Source organism: Prionailurus viverrinus, chromosome D3 (assembly GCF_022837055.1).
Source record: "Prionailurus viverrinus isolate Anna chromosome D3, UM_Priviv_1.0, whole genome shotgun sequence".
Classification (NCBI taxonomy): domain Eukaryota; kingdom Metazoa; phylum Chordata; class Mammalia; order Carnivora; family Felidae; genus Prionailurus; species Prionailurus viverrinus.
The window spans coordinates 82528953-82544556 of NC_062572.1; the positions used below are offsets into that span (position 1 = coordinate 82528953).

General features: G+C 42.4%; 1 protein-coding gene across 1 annotated transcript in view; it reads left to right on the forward strand.

Annotated features, from left to right (window-relative positions):
- Nucleotides 1–7969: 7969 nt before the first annotated feature.
- The window catches only part of SERPINB5 (serpin family B member 5), a 42458-nt gene continuing 34823 nt past the window's right edge, over nucleotides 7970–15604 (forward strand). Inside the window, exon 1 of the mRNA XM_047828837.1 lies at nucleotides 7970–7975. The gene's annotated coding sequence lies outside the window, so the exon portion shown is untranslated. The remainder of the gene's footprint in view (nucleotides 7976–15604) is intronic.

A 15604-nucleotide genomic window follows, 5' to 3' on the forward strand; every position in this document is an offset into this window, starting at 1 on the left:
CTTTCTACCCCAGAATGGGAATCTACCCTAGGGGCCTAATCAAAGATGCAGAGCAAGAGATCTGCCCGGTGAAGCTGTTCTACGTGGCCTTGTTTTGTTAGGGAAACACTGAAGCAGCTTAAACGTTCGACATTTGGTAATTGCTTGACCATGTATCTCCATATGATAGATATTATGCAGCTTTCCAGGTAAGCTTTCCATGAATGTTTTCCCTCCTCTTCAGTTTTTGGTTTTGTCAGTGATACCCAAGAGTTTTGGATGGTTTGTTATAGAAAGCATCAGCCCCCCCACCCCCCTTTCCTTCCACCTTTTCTGTTCCCACTGGCCTCCTCTTCCAGCTTTTCTGAACTGGCCATTTTAGAGTTTATTTCCAGTTCTCCAAAGAGCGTCCATGTATTTCTACTTCTGGATTTTTCAGCTTTACCTGTCATCTTTCGCCTTTCCACTCTGGAAGGTGAGAATTTAGCCCTTTCCCTCCCTGTCTCCACCACAAATGCTCGCCTTTCCCATTTCCCAGCCCTTCTTCCTCTCTGAGACTTTCTGTCCCTCCTCAGCCTGGCTCTGCTCTCATTTTACCCCCTGTGCTGCTCCGTCCTGTCACGGGCCCCATATTAGATGGTAACTATCCACTTGGTTCATGACTCCACTGGGAGTCTTTGAGGATAAGGTCTTTGCCTTTCTACTCTGTGTCTTGGGTGTTGGACACCTCCCAGCCAATGTTGGAGGAATACATAAATCAAACATGGCGCACGGCAGTAGCGGATTGCTCCTTCAGGAAGAGTATGAAACGCCAATGGCAATGAAAGCCTCCCCACGAGGAGTTCATTAGGCAAGGGACTTCTGGATCTCTACACCTGTTACTATATCTTAACCAGCACCCCGTCCCTCCTCCTCAGACTTTGCTTCCATATCGGGGTTCCTCTTATTTCCCCCTCTTTATATTGGCCAACTTTGTCTCCAAGTCTGCCTACAATTGGGAGAGATAAGTAAATCACTAAGGTCATTTAAAATGAGCATTCCCACTCAAGTATCCCAAGTGGAACTGTGTTTTCTCCTGCAAAAAAAGATAAAGAATTAGGACAGTTTTAACTTAGGACAGTTTAAAGATTCAGGATGATGCCCAAAGATGGAGACGGAGCTTTTTTTTTTGCAGAAATGTGTCCCAAGTAGCAACTGGTTGTGTTCCAAGAAAAGTCACCCATTTACTTTCCCTGTAAATGAACCGTACTTGTATTGGATACTAGACCATAATTTTGTTGGTGATTAGACCCGATACATTCTTGCCTTCCAGAGGAGCTTGTACATTCCTGCGAAGATTTTGTGGGTTGCAAGTTTGTGAGTAGAGAATCTGCCAGATTCCACTGAATACCCAATATGGGATGGGCACCATGCTGGATGCTGGGGATAGATGCAGTCAAAAAGACACGGATCTTATCTTCCGGTTGGTGAGATGATCAGAGTAATAAATAAATACTAAAATAGGTGATCACAGACAGTTATAAGTGCTGTAAATGCTGTGATGAGGACATGGTAAGGAAGGAGAGGGGGAGCCATGGAAGGTGTTCCTAGAGAGAAATGATGAAACTCACCTTCCACTGGAGAAGACTGTAGGGATGTGATGTCAGTGGTTAAAAGTCAAATTCCAAGTACTTTAATGGATGGAGATAGAACAGGTATAACAAAGAAATAAATGTTTGGAGATACAAGGCAAATTATGCATTAGTGTGATGCACTTTCAAAAATCACACATAAAAATATAACTTTTTGGATAACTGAATTTAGTTCTAATACAGAGAAAAGAAAATAGCCTGGGTATTTATTTCTTTTTAAATGTTTATTTATTTTGAGAGAGAGAGTGTGTGTGTGAGCTGGGGAGGGGCAGAGAGAGAGCGGGAGAGAGAAAATCCTAAGCAGCCTCCACACTCAGCAAGGAGTCTGATGCCGGGCTCAAACTCATGACTGTGAGATCAGGACCTGAGCTGAAATCAAGAGTCAAATGCTTTTTCAGATAAAGGGTTAGTATCCAAAACCTATAAAGAACGTCTCAAACTCAACACCCAAAAAGGAAAAAATCTTCTTTTTAAAAGAAGACATCCAGATGGCTAACAGACACATGAAAAAATGCTCAACATCACTCATCATCAGGGAAATGCAAATCAAAACCACAATGAGATACCACCTCACATCTGTCAGAATGGCTAAAATTAACAACTCAGGCAACAGCAGATGTTGGCGAGGATGTGGAGGAAGAGGAACGCTTTTGCGCTGCTGGTGGGAACGCAAACTGGTGCAGCCACTCTGGAAAACAGTATGGAGGTTCCTTGGAAAACTAAAAATAGAACTACCCTACGACCCAGCAATTGCACTACTAGGTATTTATCCAATGGATACAGGTGTGCTATTTCGAAGGGACACACACACCCCAATGTTTATAGCAACGCCATCGCCAATAGCCAAAGTATGGAAAGAATCCAAAGGTCCATTGGCAGATGAATGTACAAAGAAGATGTGGGAGAGTGTCACTCCCAGAACAAATGTAGTCACGTTCAATCTTATCCTTCCGGGCACTATTCGCTTCTCCAGGGTAGATGTTAGGATGTGACGGGTGTGCATCCTAGCCCCCTGGGAGAAGGGGTCTCCACGGCCGACCCAGACGCCCTCACATGCTACACACACACACGTGGATTGCCATTTCCCCCCCGTTAGGGCTGCTAACCCTGGGGAAGACCCCTCTGCGCAGCCTGCTGTGTCTCTGGGCCTCTTCCAGGACCTGAAGCTCAGGTCCTGCCTGTCGTTGGATTCTGAAACTTCAGTGGGGTCTTTCCCATGTGCTCTTTCTCCTTCTTCCACCTCCGACCTGACTTGCCAAGGGACAGGCAGATTGTGTGGCTCCCACCCTGAAAATGACCTTCTTGCTTCGTTTCCACTTTCTGCCTCCTTCTTCCCAAAGGAGAGGGTCTTCTGTTTTACTGGAGCAGGAGTGGGGTCTGGGGAACCAGGTCAGCTCTTTCCTTCCTCCTTTGACAGCTTTTCTGCCTTCCTCCTTTCAATGTCGTCGTTGTTTGGTGATTCAGGCCACGCGGGGGCGGTTGGGCAGACTCCAGAGGTAAATGAGAGATGTAGGTGGAGGGTGGGAGCCACCTGCGATCATAGCTCATGAACACCGTCTCTGTTCACAAGAAAACAGGGGTTCCAACATGACCCCGCCTGGGAGGGTCGTGGGTGGGGTGATGTGGGTCTTGGGGAGGCCAGAGCTAATCCAGACAGAGCAGTGAGCCGGTGAAGAAACAGAGTCAGAGGTCTGTACAAAGAACCAGTGATGGTGGGTATTGGAATTGAGGGGCATTGAGTCAAGTGTCCTGCTGGCGGAAGTGGAGGAATTCAGAGTAAACAGACCTTCGCCTATATTTCATTTCGTACCCTGGTTCTAAAAATTTCGTTTCTTACTTTTTTCATTTTTTTCAACTTCAGTGTTGTAGTTGGAAACATGATCGCTTATTTTATTTCTTGGGCATTAAAATGTACTCTCTTTTATCCTTGAGTAAATGCTTAGACATTTGAAAATGCAATAGATTAGAAGCATGTGGCAGCCCTCTCGAGCCCAGTGTGTCGGAGTGGGTCAAGTGGAGTGTCTCCTTAAAATGTGCTGAGTGGGCCGGCGGTGATGTCACTCATTGGCAGTAAACCCAGGGGGGCCACCACTGAGCCTGACAGGAAGTTAGAAAAATGAGTCCCCAGGGAAACATGTTGCTCTGCCTCTTGTTCCTGGAGGTGTAAATAGGTCTCTGGAAATGCATACCTATATGCGTTATTTCTGATCACCACGTAAATATTTATCCCGAAGGGAGAATGAATGACATGATGGATGGATCAGTGTGATCAGCATGCATTCTTCAAAGGTACAGTTCAGGAGACCCATTCCTGGGGTGGCTAGGATCTAAGATATGATCCTTTTTAAAACCGTCCCCCTAATCACCTCCTTGTCCTTCCTCCACACGTGAGTTCATTGCGTCGAACCAACATTCAGTGAGGACAAGGCTTGCTCCGTGGCCCGAATGAAATGTTCTTTTCAAATGTGTAGCAAAGATACTCATTGCTACCTGCATACGATCCGGTGGGTGGTTCTCTTGCAGGGACGTATTTGGGCTGCCCACTACTAGAACAAATCCCACGAAGCCGTGCCCGGGTCCTGGGCAGAGAACTTGCCAAGGGAGCCAAATGTCTTGTAAAGAAATGAACGAGTTCTCCTAGAAGAAATGTTAGTTCTTCCTAACAGTAGAGGGGATGGGCTCGAAGGAGGTGAGAGGTGGCGCATGTTTTCAGTTTGTCCCGCTACTGCTGATGTTAACGTTAACCCCTTGAGTAGGCCTATTGTTTAATATTGGTTAAAAAAAATGTTTTTTTAAGAGCAGTGTTGGTTTCGTAGCAAAATTGAGAGGAAGGTACAGGGCTTTGCCACATACCTCTTGTCTCCACACACGCACAGCCTCCTCCGTCGTCCACATCCCTCACCAGAGTGGTGCATTTGTTACAATTGGCTAGTCTACATGGACATGGCATAATCACCCAAAGTCCGTAGTCTATCCTAGGGGCCACTCTTGATGTTGAACCTTCTGTGGGTTTGGATAAACTTACAATGACATGCATTGATCGTTATAGCATCATACAGAGTATTTTCACTGCCCTAAATATCCTCTGTGCTTTGCTTATTCATCCCTGCCTTCGCCTACCCTCTGGTTACTGTTATCTTTTTATTCTCCTTATAATTTTGCCTTTTCCAGAATGCCATATGGTTGGAATCATGGTATATGGTCTTTTCAGATTTTTTTCACTCGCTAATACGCATTTAAGTTTCTTCCATGTCTTTTCATGGCTTGATAGCTTTCTTTTTAACACTGGATAGTAGCCCATTGTCAGGATGTATCACAATGTATTTATCCATTCACCTACCAAAGACATCATGGTTGCTTCCAAGTTTGGGCAATTATGAGTAAAGCTGCTATAAATATCCATGTGCAGGTTTTTGTGTGAGCATACATTTTCACCTCCTTGGGATAAATATCAAGGAGTGTGATTGCTGGATTATACGGCAAGAGTACGTCTAGTTTTGTCAGAAATGGTTCTGTAGTTTTCTTGTAATGTCTTTGATTTCGGTATTAGGGTAATGATGGCCTCAGAGAACGAGTTAGAAAGCATTCCTCCTGCTTCTATCTTCTAGAGGAGATAGTAGAAAACTGCTATAATTGTTTCCTTAAATATTTGGTAGCATTCATTAATGAGCCCATTTGGTGCCTTCTGTTTAGGAAGGGTTTTTCATTATTGATTCAATTTCTTTGTTAGATATAAACCTACTCAGATAGTCTGTTTCCTCCTGTGTGAGTTTTGGCAGATTATGTCTTTCAAGGAATTGGTCTGTTTCATCTAGGTTATCAGATTTATAGGTAGCGTCTCTTGGCCTCAGTGTACCCTTCTGTAAAACAAGGAGGCTAATTGCTACCTGCTTTCCTCGTGAAGAGGCAGGATGGTGGATTAATAGCACGACCTTCTGACAGCAGAGACACTATATACATAAAGGCTTTATTCTCGTTGGTAGTAACGCTCTCTTTGTGTTTTCTGTTCTTTCAATGACTTCACATGAAGACCAAAATTTGTTTCTCTCTGGCTTCAAAGAGTCATGAGGCTTAATAGGGCTCATAGGTTCTTTCTTGTCCTTTCTTGAAAGGTGCTCTGCAAATGGTAAATGGCAAGTACAAGCAAGCAACAAGGTCAGATTCTAGGCTTCCTTGTCCACTGCCTGGCTGAGTAAATTCAGGCAGTTGTTAATCTCTTTGGCTCTCAGTTTCCTCAACTGTGAAATAAGGAAATTAAGGTTCTATTTGAAAGCAGTGACTGATCTAGTCCATTTCTTTCCCCTTTTTATTTATATTACATTAATTCGATTACTAATGCACATATTTAAAATCATGTTATGCAACAATAGATTCATTTAGAGAGATCACATTTCTCCAGATTCACATTTCTGAAACAATCGGATTCAAACGCTTTTGAATATCTTTGCGTCAACGTCGTCTTTACCAGTAGCACCACTTCCTGAATCAGAGCTCTCTACAGCACATCACAGCTTTCATCTGCATTGTCTGAAAGTCAGGCTCTGTGTGATTCCACTTGAAACTGTCCTGGACCCCAAGCCCGACAGTCTTTTTCATCTGTTTTGTAGGTACTGTAGCTGTGACCTCCGCTAGGTAACCGTATAAGTTATTGCTTATTTTTGAAATTTAATTTTCATTTTTATGCCTATGCATAAACATATGCATTGTTTAAAAAACTCAGATGGTGTTAGCACGCTCACTCAAGGAAGTCCTTACTCCCCAGAAGCAATTGCTTTCAATTCTTTTGCTTCTATCATCACATGGCCCTTCTCTTGATACAACTCCCCATCTTCTTCCCTGCATGTGTGTTTTTGTGTCCAAATTTCCCTTGTCGAATAAGGACACCAGTCATACTGGCTTAGGACCCATCTGAAAGACCTTATCTTGACTTGATTACATCTGCAAAGTCCTTATTTCCCAATAAGGTCACATGTAGTTACTGTGACCTCAAGAATATCTGTTTGGGGAGCACAATTCATCTCACAAGACCTACGACTTCCTTTTATGATAGATGAGAATTTTACATCTCTTACAGCTTCACCCCATTTTCCTCCTCGCATCCTCCTGATATACTTATGTCACAATTCCTGGTTCAGTCCACGTGACATTTTCATTCTCGTAACACTGTGAATGTTGTTCATCACCAAAGCAAATAGTATATAATATAGTTACATTTCTTTTCTTACAACTCATTTTGTTTTTCTGGGAGTTTATATAAGTTCCCCACCCCACCCCTGCCTTTTGTTTTGTTTTTTTTGTTTTTTTTTAGTGTCTGGCTACTTTCCCACACCTTTCAAGGGTCCTCAAAATGCTTCCGACTAAAATTTTTAATGTGACCAGAAGTATCTAATGATGTATGAATTCCATGGATCATTGTTTGAAATCCTTCTGGCTCTTGCCTCTGTGGTTCTAGCAATTCCTTAGGTCCACTCTCTATATTTTGGGAGCTGTAGCAGGCAATATTTCATTAACTACAAGTACAACTTGTAAATGTCTAGTATACCCCAGAGGGGACTTGTAAGAATGGAAGCAGCATCTCCTAGAGATAACACAGAGACTATTGACCATCTTGAGAACAACTGCTCCCTGTGGCGTCCTATGCTGAACACCTGCTGTAGCGGGGCTGTGCGGAGGGAGAAATACTTTAGTTTCTGGTGGGGAGAGGGAACGGAAGAAGGCCGTTGGGCCAGTAGTTATGGGCGGAAGACTGTTTTCATTTGAGCTAGATGTTAAAGGTGGGGAGGTGTTCACCAGTGGAAGGAGGGGAAATGGAATGTTCCAGGCGCACTGGTGGAAATGGCAAAGAGCAGGAAAACAAGTGGTTTATTCAGGGAACCATGCGCTCCCCTTGACCAGAATATGGGCTCTGGGTTGATTTAAGTCAAGTCAACTCAATTCATTGATGGATCCATTCAGTGAAGAAATATTCTTGAATGAATTCGATGAGTATGTGTGTGTGTGTGTGTGTGTACATATGTGTGTAAATAGGTACATGTGTGCATGTATATGTGTAGACACATGTATTAGTGTATGTGTGTGTATGTGACTTGGTATATATACATGAATGTTTAATTGTAATATATATATTAGTGAATCTATTCTTCCTGAATAAATACACGATTTTTCTGTCTTTTCTCTCCTTGAAGCTGGGGAGGTGTAGGCAGCTTGAAAGGGAGACAGAAGGTGGGGAATCCCAACATACAAACTTACATCCCTTCCCAAGTGAATAGGCAGCTGTGTCTCCCACATATTCTCTCATTTTAAAATGTGAGAGTTAAACTGGTTGGGGAATATCCTCACCCTGAATCTGGATCGTGTATCAGAGAGTTGGTCCTTTGTATCTGAATGACAAAGGTGCCGGAAGTCTAGATGAGTGAGTCCCAAACTTCAGACACGTGAACGGATACAAAAACAAGACAAGGTCGTCTCTTCTGGGGGTGGGGCTCAGAGAAATGTCCTTTTAATCCGATTTGGGAAGCACCGGTCACGCTAGCCTCCTGCTCCTCCCGGTCTTCATTTTTGGTGTACGTTCTAATTACCGGGGAAGTTGTTAAAAATGGTGATTTGGGAAGCTCTACCCGGAAATCTGGCTCAGTAAGCATAGGGTGGGGCCCAGCCCCCAGAACCCACATTTTATAGCCAAACCTGGTGATTCTATCGAATCACAATTTGAGAACCCTTCTTCCTATCCAACGATTGCCAACCCTGGCTGCTGCTTGGAATTGCTAGCAGCTTTTTGCAAATATATGATGCCTGCCCCACCTCCTCCGGATCAATTACAGCAGAATTTCTAGGGGCAGAGCTTGAGAACCGTCTTTGCTAAAATGCTCTTAGGTTAATTCCAACTTGTAGTTGGGGCAAGGAGGGTCCGAGCTAGACAATGGACTTCTAGGGTGAAGTTGGCATTCAATTGTGTACATGGGGAAAATTGTGTTTCCTTACAATGTAATGTGTGTGCTTTTTTTTTTTTTTTTTTTAAATCTCACAGCAATCTATGAGTTTGGTATAATTATCCCCATTTAAAGGTAAAAAAGCACCTGCGGCTCACAAAAGTTATATAATTAATCTGAGGACATACATCTTAGGAGTATTGGAACCAGCATTGGATCCTGAGGCCACAGACCTCTTCTAATATATTTTGCTATCTCCTTCCACCAAGAGATGCTACGAAAGAATGAAAACGCATTTGATTCAACTTTGAAATGCAAATGAACTGATGATCAAAATGGCTTCATGGAAAATTGCCCCCACTAAAATCTATTTTTAAACATTGTTTTATAACCTAGGTGGTCTCAGGCATGTAATGGGATGAATGATGGACCAACCAGTTGTCCACAACCTTGGCAATGGATACGGCATTACTGATTTATCAGGCCAGCTGTTCTTGTAAAGAAGGGTCACATACCAGTGACTCGCACTCACTGCGGCCAGAGACCCCTTCCAGATAAATCAGTCAGTTCCTACCAAGCAGATGCTGCCCAGAACAATTGCATTTGGAGTCTCAATGGGACGTTAATTCATGTACAATAATTGAAAGAAAGTACTTAATCGCTCATGCCCTCATTTGCAGTGTTTCGCACCTGATCGGCCACAACATCTAACAAGGGGTGTGACCTCAGCTGTCATTCTGCTTCTTCCTGGCCTGTGACATCACTGGCTGCCAGACTAATGGGGCTTGGCTTTGACTTTGGGCGACTCACGCTTACTCACAGAGAGCTTCCAGTAGCCCGGGGCTGTTGGACCCTGCCATTAACTGCCCCACCCATTGCTCCATTAACTCCTGATTTAAGAGAGGGGCTTTTGGTATAGCAATTCCTTTTTTTTTTTAATTTTTAAAAAATGTTTATTTATTATTAAGAGACAGAGAGAGACAGAGCAGGAGCAGGGGAGAGGCAGAGGGAGGAGGAGACACAGAATCCGAAGCAGGCTCCAAGCTCCGAGCTGTCAGCACAGAGCCTGACGTGGAGCTCGAACTCACAGACCACGAGATCATGACCAGAGCAGAAGTCGGACGGTCAACCGACTGAGCCACCCAGGTGCCCCTAGTGATCCTTTTTTTTTTTAGTTTATTTATTGGGATAGAGAGAGAGAGAGAGAGAGAGAGCAAACGAGTACAAGCCAGGGAGGGGCAGAGAAAGGAGAGAGAATCCCAAGCAGGCTCCATGCCATCAGCACAGAGAGCCCCAGGGCTTGAACTCACCAACCATGAGATCCTGACCTGAGCCAAAATCAAGAGTTGGATGCTTAACCGACTGAGCCACCCAGGCACCCCTGTATGGTGCTCCTTTTAATTAAATATAGGAATGTTATGTATGTTTGGCATTCACATAAAGTTTACATTTTTCTCGGTAGACCACAACACAAAAACTTTGCTACTGAAGGCAGACTTTGAGTTTGAAAGAGAGACTAATATTCTAGGTTTTAGATTTTTCACTAGTGCTCTGGAATGATATCCAGAAGGCTACTGAGACGTGTTGCTCCTGTATGATGTCGCAGAAGAAACCCCTCCCCGGCGTATCTGTGCCCAGTGTGACTTTTTCTTCCCTCCTCTGGCGGGGTCTGCAGCGACATCTTCGACGCAAGGGCTGGATGCAAGCCCCTGATGCATCCCATCCCCTGAAGCTCTACCCACTCGGTCTTCCAGTGACAGTATCTGGTTCATCTTGTCTGTTTTCTTACCTCTAAAACAGCCCTAGATTCTCTCAAGGAGTGTCAGCAAAGCACGATTTTCCTTTTTCCTGTAGCTGGTTTGCTACTAGCCTTTATGTTTTACTGTGACTTCCCCGAAGGAATTCTTTTTTAAAAAACTGCTTTATTGAGATGTAGTTCACATTAGAACTCACTCTTTTAAGGTGTACAAATCAGTTTCCCTTAAGCATATTCACAGAGTTGTGCATCCACCATCACTACCTGATTTCAGACATTTTTATTATCCCTAAAAACACCTGGTACCCGTTAGCGGTCACTCCCAATTCACTCCACCTTCCCCTCTCCTAGTCTTAGGCAACCACTAATCTACTTTCTGCTTCTGTAGATTTTATTCTAGGCTTTTCTTCTGGACCCACTCATACAACATGTGGTCCTTTGTGACTGATCTATTCGCTTTGCGTAATATTTTTGTGATGCGTCAATACTTCTTTCTGTTAAAAAAAATTTAATTGAAATGTTTATTTATTTTTGAGACAGAGTGTGAGTGGGGAGGGACAGAGAGAGAGGGCTAGAATATCCCAAGCAGGCACTGTCAGCGCAGAGCCCGATGTGGGGCTCGAACTCACGAACCATGAGATCATGACCCCAGCCGAAGTTGGATGCCTAACCGACTGAGCCACCCAGGTGCCCCAGGACTTCTTTCTTTGAAGGCTGAATAAGATTCCATCGTATGAATGTGCCACGTTCTATTCATCCATTCATTAGTTGGTGCACGTTTGGTTTATTTTTATTTTTGGTTATGATGAATAATGCTGCTATGGACGTTTACGGTCAAGTGTTTGTGCACCACGTTCTATTCATCCATTCATTAGTTGGTGCACGTTTGGTTTATTTTTATTTTTGGTTATGATGAATAATGCTGCTATGGACGTTTACGGTCAAGTGTTTGTGCACATGTTTTCCTTTTGGGGGCGTATGTATCAAAGGGGCAGATATTTGTTTTTCTTCAGCATTCTAGAATTTTCCTTCACACATGAATGTTTTCTAATACTATGAATTGCTATATATTTTGGCTACAGGTGAGATTATGCAAAAGCACCACACACCAGAGGTGAAAAATCACAGCTTACACAAATGGGACTTTAGGTGTTAACACACATGTTCTAGATCAAAACAAGTACCGAGAACCCGTGAGTAGTCACAGTGGCTCCCTATTCCTTTCCTTCCACGATGCTTACAGTTCCAGTGATTTATGAATTTATCCACAGCTTTTTTCATAACTGTTAAACATTCTAACTATAGTGTTATAAAAGATGAGACCTAGATTTTGTTTCCCTTATGTTTTTCACCCAATATATGATCATTTGCCTTGTCTCAATAGAGTTCTGAGAAAACTCACTTTCATATGCATAAAGGATTCCTGTAGGTTTATGTTCAAGCTTTACATAAATTTTTAATTTTTATAACACATCCAAGTATTATTTTGATCAAAGTCATACTTAGTATATATACATTTTTACCTAGAATATCTTCTTTTTTAAATTTTTAATGTTTCTTCTTCTTCTGTTTTTTTTTTTTTTTTTTTTTGAGAGACAGAGAGAGACACAGCACAAGTGGGGGAGAGGCACAGAGAGAGGGAGACACAGAAACTGAAGCAGGCTCCAGGCTCTGAGCGGTCAGCACAGAGCCCGATGTGGGGCTTGAACTCACGAACTGTGAGATCACGACCTGAGCTGAAGTCAGATGCCCAACCGACAGAGCCACCCAGGTGCCCTCACAGTATCTTCTTGAAAGCCAAAAGCATCGGTTTCTGTTGTCACTTGTGCTGTGCAGTGTTAATTATAAAAGCTATGTATGTTAATTGCAATGCATTTGGAAATACAAGAAAATGAAACGAATTGCAGAAACATTCCATAAAGAGTAGGTACTTTTGATCTTCCCCAAATTACATTGCTTTGGTTACTTTCATCCTTACCTTTCCTGCCAGGGTCCAGAACTTCCTCTTGACACTTCCGTGGGGGTAAGGAGAACAGGGATGTGGGATAAGGAGGTCGGAGAAGGGAGCTTGGTTTCCCCAGAGCTAGACTTTGGATGGAAATGACTGGCTCCTGATATGGCCTCACCCTACTCTTGTTTGTTGGAGGAAACAGCTCCTTAAGACCCTGATTAGTGGACCACCCTGGTTTCTTCTTGCCTAGGTGGGACCCCTTAGTTCTTTGGTCTGGGGTTCTGCTTATTTGAATATTCTATCTCAGGTCCAAACATTTGATTGGAAGTTCCTGATTCATTTGCATTACTGTATAAAGTGAAATCAAGTCACAAGTTTTGTTTTGTTTTTTAAGTCAAAGTTCTAGTTTTACAATTCCACTAACTCCAAAATTGCTCAAATTGATTGTTTCTTTTTAACTTCTTTTCGGACTTCTGGAAAAATTACAATAATAATACAAGGAATTACCTTATATTCTTCACCTAAATTCTCCAAATGTTATTATTTTACCTGACTGCTTTATTATTCCCTCTCTTCCTCCACCACTGAGAATAATTGCATGTTGTCCTTTCACCTCTAAATATGTCACCGGGTGTTTTCTCAAAACAAGGACATTTTCTCCCATATCCATAGTATAAGTATTTTAGTCAGGGGATTACAATTGATATAATTCTGTTATCTAATGCACAGATCTCATCCAAATTTTTCCAGTTGTCCCAATGTTTCAGTAATGTCCGATAGAGCTAAAGAACATGGATATTGGGATTGTTTCCTTTGTTTTCTCTTACAAATAAGGCTGTTATTAATTTTTTTGTGAGGATATATATTTTGATTTCTTTGGGTGGAATTTCTGGATTTCTGCTCCTGAAATCTTTCCTCAGTACGTAAAATCTTCTGTCTTTAAGATTAACTCATTTTATTTAGCAGTCTCCCTTGTTTCTTGTATTCAGAGCCTGTATACTTTTTTCCTTTTAAATTTTTGACTTTTTACTCTTTTTCATTTTAAATTCTCTCCCATTCTTTGAAAGCTTTTATTATGGAATATTTCAAATGTGTTCAAAAGTAAAGAAAATCCTATCATGCACCCTTGTTTTTTCCATATAAATATTAGAGGTATATCTAACTGAAGAGGAATTACAAAAATTGTAACCCTGATATCACAATTACACGTAACATAAATTACATCAGCCTTTTAATATCATCAATATCCAGTTAGTGTTCAAATCTTCTTGGATTTCTAATCCTTATTGTTATCATTGTTATTATTTTTACAGTTTGTGTGAGCATGCTCTAAATAATTGTGATTATTTGGCATTGCATAAATTCCTTTGAATTTATTATTATTATTAATTATTATTTTAATGTTTATTTATTTTTGAGACAGAGAGAGACAGAGCATCGACGGGGGAGGGTCAGAGAGAGAGGGAGACACAGAATCGGAAACAGGCTCCAGGCTCTGAGCTGTCAGCACAGAGCCAGATGCGGGGCTCGAACCCACGGACCGCGAGATCATGACCTGAGCTGAAGTCAGATGCTTAACTGACTGAGCCACCCAGGAACTCCATCTGAAGTTTAAATGTTGAAGAAAATAGATCATATGTTTGTAGATGTTCCTGTTTTCTGGATTTTGCTCTGGACTCTATGGTGTAAAGTTCTCTTCCTTATATATTCTAAAATTCATAGTTAAATATAGAAGGTTGATCCATATTCAGGTTTGATTTGTTTTGGTTAGACTACTTCAGAAGGGCCGCTGTTAACTTTCATCAAGAAATACACAAGGCTGGGGCGCCTGGGTGGCGCAGTCGGTTAAGCGTCCGACTTCAGCCAGGTCACGATCTCGCGGTCCGTGCGTTCGAGCCCCGCGTCAGGCTCTGGGCTGATGGCTCGGAGCCTGGAGCCTGTTTCCGATTCTGTGTCTCCCTCTCTCTCTGCCCCTCCCCCGTTCATGCTCTGTCTCTCTCTGTCCCAAAAATAAATAAAAAACGTTGAAAAAAAAATTAAAAAAAAAAAAAAAGAAATACACAAGGTGCGATTGTGTCTCTTTTTTGTGACAGTATCAGCCATTGATGATGATGATCAGCCATTGATGATCAGGAACTACCTGTGCTCGTTCATTTGGGGTTATAAAGTGGTGCTCCAACCCTATCACTTCTTTATCCATTAGCTGGAATACATTTGCTCAAATTTTTTTTGTGTGTTTATGTTATTGCTAATTTTTGAGACAGAGACAGAGTGTAAGTGGGGGAGGAGCAGGGAGAGAGGGAGACACAGAATCTGAAGAGGCTCCAGGCTCTGAGCTGTCAGCACAGAGCCTGACGCGGGGCTTGAACTCATGAGCCGTGAGATCATAACCTGAGCTGAAGCCAGACGCTGAACCAACTAAGGCACCCAGGTGCCCGGCTGGAAAACATTTGTAAAGAGAAAACTCTTTATCAGCTGCTTGGTTATCCGAGATTGCACAGGAAAGGCAAAATAAATGTTGGGTTCTTTCCCTTTTGTATCCATTCTCAAAACAGTAAACTGGTTGGGAGAGTGCATTCTTTAAGACAGTAGAAGAAGGTAATTATAGACTATGTTTGCTCATTGGCCAAGAATTGACCATACAGCCTCTTTATGACAGTCTCGTCTTTGGTTTTCCTAAAGAACATGCCAATGCAAGTGGAAAATTCGGCATCTTTTGCCAGGCATTGAGCACAAAGAGCAATGTGGCACTTTTCATCTTCAAAGCATTTCAGGGATAATTATTTCTCTCATCTCCCCAACAGGTAGGTGTTATTAACCTCCTTTTAAAGATAAGAAAATAGAGACTTGAAGAAGATGTGAGAGCAACTTGCCCCAAGCTAACAGGGCATCATGAGAGATAATATAATTTATATATGGCTTAATTTAGAATGTCACGCTGGGAAGAGAGATACAGGGAGCGTCAGAGGAAAAAGAAGTAGAGACCACTGAATCAGTTCTGACACCATGTACTGTGTAGGGGGCAGAAATTTGAGTGTTGGCTGTGCCGTGGGTATTATCAGAGGAATATATATCATAACGCCTGATACATGGCAGGTAATGAGCAAATGTTTGTCAGGTCACTAAAAACAAATAACTTGCTACATGTTGCCACTGTGAATATCCTTAGAGTATACAAGGACAGGGAAACTCTCCACTAGATCCAGATTCCTCACTGATTGTACACCCAGCATTTGCAAGACGATGATTGTTTTTCTCTAAGTTGGAATTGTTTGGTCTACACTGACGATTTTCTGTGTGAAGGAAAGATAGTATTTGTGTTACACTTTGAACACAGTTCCTGCTGCGAGATCACATG